Here is a 9,355-nt window from a genome sequence, read left to right on the forward strand (position 1 = left end):
GGAAGTCTGGAGGAGCTGGGGTGGTGGTGGCGGCATGGGAAAGATTGACTGCAAATTAGAGAAACAGCCTTCTTCTCTTCATTCTCCAGTTTTTTTTTTTTTGGTTGGGGACAGCCTTTGTGGAGGGCTAGAAGGAAGAGAAGGCTGGCCTAGACTCCCAAAGAATAGGCCAGGATAGGTCTCCCATTCTAGTGATTTTATTGACCCATATTTTTGCAAGTGCCAGCACCTTACAGTGCTTCTTGGAGCAAGCAATGCTAGGGCAAAAGGGAGACCCTTCTTTTCCCATTAGGGGAAAAGCACCTTCTGTCCTCACAGTGCTCCCTGAATGGAAAAAGGATGTTGCTGCTCCGTGAAGGGGATCATCTCCAGGAAGAAGAGTGAGTGGATGTGGGACTAACAGCCACATTCTCCCCTGGAAATTGAGCTTCTCAAAACCACCGGTGTCTGTTAGAAAGCATCCTGCCCTCCTCAGGAGCTTGCACCATCAGGAGGGGTTCTCAGAGCATGAGGCAGCAGCATGGTGCTGTGGCTGCTTTTCTGCCACAGCCCCTGCAGAGCTGTGGTAATGGGTCCTGCAGGTCTCTCAGCCCCTGCCACCCCCCACAAGTGCCTCTGTCCTTGCTCTGGAGGTGCAGGCAGCATCTGTCTGGTCCTTTTCAGAGGTGCACAGGAGCACAGCAAACAGGTGAGTGTGGGAGAATGGGATCTGTACCCACAGCCTGCTGTTCATGCTGCCTCTGGAGTAGACAGCCTCTGTTCCCCAGCTTGGAAAGACCACCCAGTGATGGGGCTGTGTGGGGAAAGAGATGGGCATAGGGTAAGGGAACACTGTGCAAAGGACTGATTTCCCTCACGTACCTTCCTTCGCCCTTTCCCTCCTTGCCTCCTTTTTTCCCCTCAGACACCCCCTCATCACAATTTTTTTCATGTGGTGGAAGAGCAATAGGATATGGCTGAATTTTGGCTGCTGCTGGCTGCCAGTGATGGTCATGTGTCATTCAGAAGTTTTAAATGAGCAATCATCTCCAGGAACATCAAACTGTGCTGGGCGTTGGCAGGTGTGGAGGTTGGAAATTCTGATTTTTTAATGTTGTATTCGTGACATGATAAGAGCTGAGGTAGATTTCTGTGCTGGGGATCTGAATGATTGATCTCTTTGTGCCAAGAAACGTGTTGATTATATGGTATGAGGTTATGTAAGTGTACATACGATGTGAAACAACATAGTTTAGCAATTAATGCATGCAGTGCTATCACAAGGAGTAGAGCTGGGATGTGTGCAAATGATATTGTTTAGAACTTGAGATCACTGGTTAGTGCTGACTTGTGCTGAGCACAACACTGCAGGTGGAAATTGTGTTAGGAACAGCAGTTCTTAATTGGGTAGGTGCATGGGGATACCTACCTGGTAAGGGATTGCTGGTCCTGCTGGTGAAGATGACCAGATTTTTCCTCAAACAATTACTTCATAAATGACCATCATCCTTCTGGTGAAGGTGTCTCTTCTTGGTCTCATCTGAAGTCCTGGCATGCTGAGATTTGGGATAAAGTCCCTGTCCCAAGTGTCATTAGATGACCAAAAATGTTACCAGAGAGCAAAACCAGTCAGGCTTAGCCAGCTGGATCTGAGCAGCGCAGCATTCCCTTCCCACCCGACCTTGTCCCTTCCTCACCTCGGTGCTGTCTCTGGCATAGGCAGCCCCTTCCCTAGCCCTGGCTTGTCTCTTTGGGAAGCACAGTTGGATGAATGTAATCACCCCAAACCAGGCAGGCACCAACAAGGATCAGCTGCCTTTGATTCAAAGCTTGGGCTGTGTAGAAGACACTGACCTCTGGCCACAGTGAATTAGTACCCGAAGAACTTGCAAACCACATCTAATTCTGCATGACATGAGTTCATCTGTGTGAGTGGATCACTCCAAAGAGATCCAGTCCACTGGGCTCTTGCCAGCTTTTTTGGTTGTCTGAGGACATAGTCTTAAGAGTCTTAAGCTGCACTAGGGAAGGTTTAGGCTGGACATGAGGAGGAATTTCTTCACAGAAAAGGTGCTTGGAATGGGCCGCCCAGGGAGGTGTTTAAGGAAAGACTGGACGTGGTGCTTAATGCCATGGTCTAGTTGACATGGTGGTATTAGGTCATAGGTCAGACTTGATGATCTCAAAGGTCTTTTCCAATCTAATTGATCTGTGATTCTGTGAAGCTCATCAGAATATTTCTGTGAAATGTCAGTGGAGCTCCACTTCTGTAAAATCCAGCAAAGCTGAGTCATCACATCTGCACCACTCAGATTTCTTCCATCTCTGTGTGGGATGAGAGTTGCAATGCAGTAACATAACCTCTGAGCATGTTGTGAGTGTCACATCCTCCATAAAATAAAACAGAGCAGAACTGCAGAGTCCTGAGGGCTATTGCTCAAGGATGTGAGATAAACACTGGCGAGTGGGATATGCTGATATGGGCAATGTGAGAAATAATCTCATCTGGTCCAGCAAGCACCAATCTCAGACAAATTAAGTTGGGACTCCTTCCCTGTTTCTGCTGCTGTCTTACTGGACTAATTGACTTTATCTCCTTGCCTCTTCTGGATAATAACCTTTTTGGAGCACAGATCACTTCTTACCATGATTTTGTGCAGTGCCTGAGAGAACTGGTAGCCCAATCTCTGTGGCAGAGTTTACCTGCTGGCTTAAGTAACATTAACACATTCTAGGGCTTCTCCAGCCCTTATTAGGATGAGAAATCATCTGCAGGCAAAGAAATTCCTGTGATTTAATCTAGACAATGACAGAAAATATCAAGAAATCCAGGAAGACCGTGGTACAGCAGTGCTGTGCTGCCATGTGGAACAGTGCATGTGTCATGGGTTGGGGTGCCTGTGAAGTGCTCTGCTGGATGGGGCTCACTCTCAGGCTGTCTCAAGTCCTCTAAGTTTGGTTAGCAGCCTATATCCCCTAATTCTGGGCTAGGTTCCTTCAAAAGCCCAAACTGTTCATTGTCCCACAGCAGTGACTACTGCTCTTTGTTTTGCCATCCTTTTGCAACATCCTTTGCTCTTTCCTGGACACCTTTGCTCCAAGTGTCTCCCAGCAATCCCAGGCAGTCCATTTACTCCTCCTCCCCTCTGCTTCATGCCTCATGCCTGCTCTCTCTTCTCATCTGCATGGTCATCCCCTCCTATTTCCCTTCCAGGCCATTGTGATCTGTCCCATGCTACCTTGCCACCTTACAGAGTGCTTAGCAAAAGCCTCCCTGCTTCACAGGCAGGCAGGACATCAGGGTATCACTTTCTGGATCAACTTTCAGCACTGCCTGTTAGGAACAGGACACCAAGGGACATTCCTCAGAGAACACTCCTTGGACCATCTGCTACTTCCTAGCCATTCCTCTTCTCCTTGCCCTTCAGCTTTCACCCAACCAAGGTGCTCCACCTCCTCTCCCCATTATTTATCTTCACCTTATCTTGCCTCCCTTTTTTATTTTTTCATAAAGCTTTTTTTTTTTTCTTTTTCTCAGACTAGGGTGTGGGTAATTTGACCAGAAATCCAACAGATCTCTGGCCAGGAAAGCCAGGCAGCACTGGTTTATAAGCCTTTTGGACCCTCAGAACAAAAGCAGGAGCACTGTCCTGCTTGCCTTGATCCCAGTACCGGTGGACTTCTTGCTGAGTGGGAAGCAGTTCTATCCATAGCTGGCCACATGCTATGTGCCTGTCAGCACCCAGCACCTCTGCAGTTTAAATATGCATCTATAGATGCCCAGGCATCCTTCCTTTCTGGAAATCCTTCACTTGATTGAGTCTGTCAGGTTTCAAACTGCACCTGGTACTTTTTAGACTCTGACACAAATGATCAAAAAGGTGAACTTCAGCATTTCACTAGGACTCTGGAGCTAAGTGCATAATGTTAAAGATATTTATAAGGCTTTTAGAGAAACAGGTGACAGCTCATCTAACATACAGGTAATATCACTGTCCTAGACCCTTGCACTAGGATAAGGTGCACAGTATACATTATCAGTTATCTTCCATTTGTGTTTTGTGATGAGGAGGTGTTTGGTGGTCTGCCCAGGAGTTCAGACTGTCACCAGTCTGGGAGGTTGGTCATTCATGTGGGTCCAGCAGGTGAAGGGTGAGGGTATGAGCTGGGGAGAACCGAAGACACAGAGGAAAATAGCTTTGCCAGCACCACATGGCTCTAACAAACTGCTCAGTGCCAGAGTCCTACATACCCTATGCTCAGTCCAGATCTTCTGGCAGCATAGCAGCTGCAATGGGGGAACTACAATATCTGATTTACCTGGCTTCTCCTGAGTCAGGCAATTAAAATATCCTGGTTTCCACAGTAACATCACTACTGCCACGCTGCATCAACATTGCTTTACTGTACCCTACTCAGGTACAGATGCAATTTACAGTAATAGATAAATCCCATGCAAAGAGGGGGAAGATTCTGCTGTTGCATCTCTTGCACTGGATTAAAGGGTAATGCTAGGTCAGAGAACCAGCTGAGAAGGAGAAGCCCAGTATTTGAGTCCCTTCTCTATGAGAAAAACCAGAAGACCTATTTGTTTGTGGCTCATGCTGCATGCCCCAAATCCAGAGACACAATTTGCAGTTGTGACCCCTTCACCTTTCTTACTCCTCAGAGGATAAAATGGTTTCCTGTTTATTTCAATGGGCAGCTGTTTTGTCCACAGGGGAGAGCAGCACTCATGGTTGATATGGCTGATGTCCAGACACGTTTTGCAGAAGTTGCTTGTTTGTTTGCTGGGCTGCCCAGCAGCTGCTGAATGTCCAGTCTTTGGGAATAGGAGACTCCCAGGCAATTCTCAGATGCTAGAGCATGGGAGAGGACTTGTTCCCCCTACACTGGGATCAGCAGGCAGGGAACAGGTCCTGAGGTCTTTTTTAACATCTGCCATGTGCTGAAGTATTTTAGGAGCTATTAGGTCTTCCTTTGACTTCTTCACCTGGTTCACGTGTGGCCCAGAGATGTTCTGTGTTACCCATGGGAGAGCAGAGGCAGTGCTCTGCCTCTGGGTCTCATAACCTCAGTAAATGCTGCTACACGTGAGCTGGGGTTCATGGCCAAGGCTATGAGACATCCAGGACCAGTGAGGGAGAATTCCTGGAGTCAGTGCCCAGACAGGCAAGAGAAGTCTTGGGGTGTAGACAATCCCAAAAATATTATCACCATGGGAGTCACTCCTCAGGCTACTTTTGTGGTCACTTGGACAGAAGAAAATGTCCCAGGATGTGGAGGATGCAGCTCCAAGGAGGTTCTCTGCCAGATATGCCATCACCATAGGCCATTTTTGATCTCCTCCATCAGCTTGGAAGAGGCAGTTCAAATTGAATACCCATGGGAAGGAGGCATCAAGGACAATTAAATGCAAGAGAAAGACAAAGCCTGAAGACCTCTGTCTCTGTATGTTTCTCTGTTGACAACAAGAGCACTTCCCATGTTTACTTTTCTTCTTTGCATCTGCCTGCTAGGGCAGTGTTGGCTGTTTATGTTTTTTAATGCTACATTGACCCAGATTTGGAACAGGCAGGTGGTGATCCAGGCACTAGGTTTGTATCTGACTCTGCTTATGCAGTCAGCTATGAAATGCTGAAATTGAAAGAAATCAAAGCCTAATCTCCAGTGACCCATATAAAGGCATCAAAGTCACCATCAGTCTAGAACTGGGGCACTGAGATACAGGCTGAAAAGTGGAGAGCTGGCCTAATGAATCAGTTGTGCCCTCTGGTCAAGCCTTTGCTGGTACCAACCCAATACATTTACTCACTGGCTTTGCTTTTTAGCAGCACATCCTGTGTACACCTCCAGGCTGGAAAAGATGCTGGCTCACAGGCATTGCAATAGCCAAGGGCTTTGGAGAATTCCTGTTGAAATGGTAATTTGTTTAAAGCATGTCATCCACCTGCTCATGACATAAAAAGAATGTGAACGGTTCTGTTCTGGGTCACAGCAAGCAGCGAGAGGTAGGTGAAACCTGTACAGTTCAAATGACTATAACTTCTCTGCTGGTTGATTTCTCTGCTTTTTCTTGCCACTTTTGTGGCCTCCCTCATGTGAAGATGACAGCAGCACAAAAGGAACAGTGAGAAGCTGCCCAGGGCACCACTGGTTGCTGGTGAAGGCAAGGGAAACAGGGCTGGTGGGAGCTGCTGGGAGGGGAGGTCTTGTGTAAAGCATGCCAGGGCAATCCCACTTCCCAGTCCTAAAAGTGGTTCCCAAACTGTTGCCCAGGTCTGTTAGGATCATTCGTGGTGATCCCATTTATTGCAGCAGGATGTCAGGAAGAGTTTGGATCCTTGCCTTGCTATCTGGAAAGAAAGTAATCCCTGCTTCAGTGCATTTCAGCCAAATTCATTGACAAATAGCAGAGGTGAAGGCTGTAATATGTTAGTGAGAGAAAAAGGGATTGCAGCGCTTCTCTGCAGAAGGAAAATGGATTTCTGTTTAAGCATAAGTTAAATATCAGAGAAATTATGATCTTACAAATGAAACATAACACCTCCAGGGGCTTATTCCTGTATCAGCTACTAATTTACTGTGTGACCTTCAGTAGTTCATTCAAGCTCTCTCTGCCTCCATCAGTTTTTTGTCAAACAAGTCTAGTGACAAATTCCTTTCTTGCAGAGGTCTTGTGAGGACTATGCATCTCCACAAGATCCTCACGGGATACATCAAAGGTAAAGTATTTTCTCAACGAGATCTCATTTAATCTCCTCACTGATGCAATGTGGCACATTAGCTCATTGTGCTAAGCCTGGAGCCTCCCACTCAGAGCCCATCCCACCTGCCTCACATGAAGGCATGTGTTGCCCTTCCACAGCCACTTCTCAACGCACTTCCTTCCTCTCCCCCTGCTTCCCTGGATACCTTTTTAGCCTCCCTTACACCTCCACCTTTGCCATAGCCTGCCTGTCTTCACAGAAGAGCCCTTGCCTTGGTGCAGATAGGCAAAGCCAATCCCTTCCCTTTAAAGAGAGATGTTGCCTCAGCAACCAAAGTTTTGAAGTTGGGCAAGATTCTGAAGAAAAATCCCAACCAATTGTAATGGGAAATGACACTCGGGAACAAATGTACCACGTTGCTATGGCAGCCTGAATACTTGCACAGAACTTGGTGTTTTGAAAATATAAAAAGACTGTGCTTCAAATGAGTCCAACTAAATCAATGCCTTGGTCAGGTAGCTGCACAATGCCAAGGGTCTGGCATTTGTGTTTTGTACCTGGCATGTCAATGACTTCATCATTTCTGAAATGGAAGTAACTTCTGCTCTCAGTCTGACAGATGAGTATTTGAGACCACACGTCCTTCCAGGTTGCCTAGTCTGGTATTGATCTGTTAGGGTTATTTCTGTCATTTGAACTCCATCAGTTCTTGGTTGTCTTGGTTTCCACATCTCTGTTTCATCTGTTAATTCATTTGGTGCACTTCTATGTCTCAGTATCTGGGCTAAAAACAGCAGGTGACTTGTTCAAAGGTATGGGTCCTCTTGCTAGAACCACAGTCTTTCTTTTGAGCCATGAGGTGCATGAGTGGCTGTCAGGGAACACGGCATTTTTCATTCAGCTGTGTAAGCTGAACCAAACGTGATTTTTCTCCATCAGCTAGATGCCTTCTCCTAATTACAGTGAGGAAGAATAATCAGCCTGAAGGTATTCCTGTGCCTGTTAGGCAGACCCACTTTGCAAACCCAAATGTGAGCTGAATTCTTCTGAGAGTCTGTAAGGCCATCCAGATCTGGAGTTCACCACCATTTGCCCTAGAAGGGTCTGATTCTCATTTGGCAGCTTCTTGGTAGGGCTTCCTGTGACCTGGGAAGTAAGAGCAGAAGGAGGACGAGAAATTAAATTTTTGTGATCTACTGCTGTTATTCTTCACTGTCACAGGCAGCCAACCCTCTGGTAAATGCAGTGTGGGTAGGAAAAGGACTGTGAGATGCAGCAGGGAAACAGGCACTGGTCCAGAGCTGGGAAGGCTGAATCCCAGGTGGTTCATAGAAGGAGGCAGATTCTCAGTATTTAGCTGAGAAATAACCTGGGGCCCTGAGACCACATTTCCTTCCTTGCTGGTGGAAAGCTAAGCACAGGAACAGCTTTCTCAGCTGGGAAGAGCAAATATGACTATGGCAAAGTCAACTCTCCTCTGTTGGCAGAGAAACACCTCAGCTCCACCATACTATGGGTTCAGTGAGGCCACAGATGGGTCCCCATGTGCCAACTTGGGCTGAGTGCATGCACGGAGCATGGTGACACGAGGACTTCCCACCTAGGCTGGGCTGCAACTCAGAGATCACATTCCACCATCATCTGGGACTTTTCTTTGCCCCTTGTCCACGGGGTGTGCTTCTAATTGCCCAGCCCTCCCTTGCATCATACCATCTGGGCTTCTGCTTCATCATCCTTAGTATCCTCCCCATTGCCCTGGGTGGTCCAGTGCTGGCTGCTCTTGCTTGTAGGCTGTGTGGGAGTGACCTAATTTGGAGAAATTGTTGGGAGAAGCATCAGGAAGCCCACATGGAAGTGGGAATTTCTGAGCTCCTTGGCAGCAGCTCAAGACACGTATCCATCCCCTGCAGCTCCTGGGCACTCTTCCCTGGGTCATCTACTCCCCTGATCCATGTGTGCATCTCACCCCAAATGCTCCTCTCCAAGGGGCCAGTTTATCTCAAGTGCTTTGGAGAGAGAGGAGTCACTGTTCCTAATTACATGGCAGTACAGAGGTTTCTAGTCTCTCATTTCCCCTTGACAGTTTTATTATGGAAATATTTTTTACTCTGGGCTCTCTCCTTTGTGTTTTTGTGTGGCTTGTACAATAGGGGCTCTTCAGTGCTTGCTCTCAAGCAGCTCCAGTGGGAGACTGGCTTCAGACAAAACACACAGCTGCCTCTGAGGAGGCAAGCAGAGAAATGCTGCCTGTTCCCTAAGGGCATGCTCTGCTCAGTCCCAGCTCCCCAGCCTCCACTCCTACACCTGCCTTTTCTTCTCTTGGCCTCCACAACTGCAGCAGACTTGAGGAAGGGAGTCAGTCCCATGCCCAGTGACAGGTTCCTCCTTGCAGCTGTGCCCTGCCCATGATGTTTGGGACTGCAGGGCTATCTATGAGCTTCATCCCTCATGGAACTCCTCTCTGCCACTCCACCTAATTACTCTTTCCTAGCTGCTGTTTGGACAGAGCCATGCCAATAGATGGAAAGGTATGGTATGTACCCAGCAGAGGAAGATGGGATCTGGAAAATAAATGGAAAGAATGTAAGGCCACTCTAAATATTCACTTCAAATGGATCCCTTGACCTGAGCCTGTTGAGGTCTGAGGCAGTTTTGCTGGAGATTAA

The sequence above is a fragment of the Lonchura striata genome, chromosome 5 (assembly GCF_046129695.1).
Source record: "Lonchura striata isolate bLonStr1 chromosome 5, bLonStr1.mat, whole genome shotgun sequence".
NCBI classification, from domain to species: domain Eukaryota; kingdom Metazoa; phylum Chordata; class Aves; order Passeriformes; family Estrildidae; genus Lonchura; species Lonchura striata.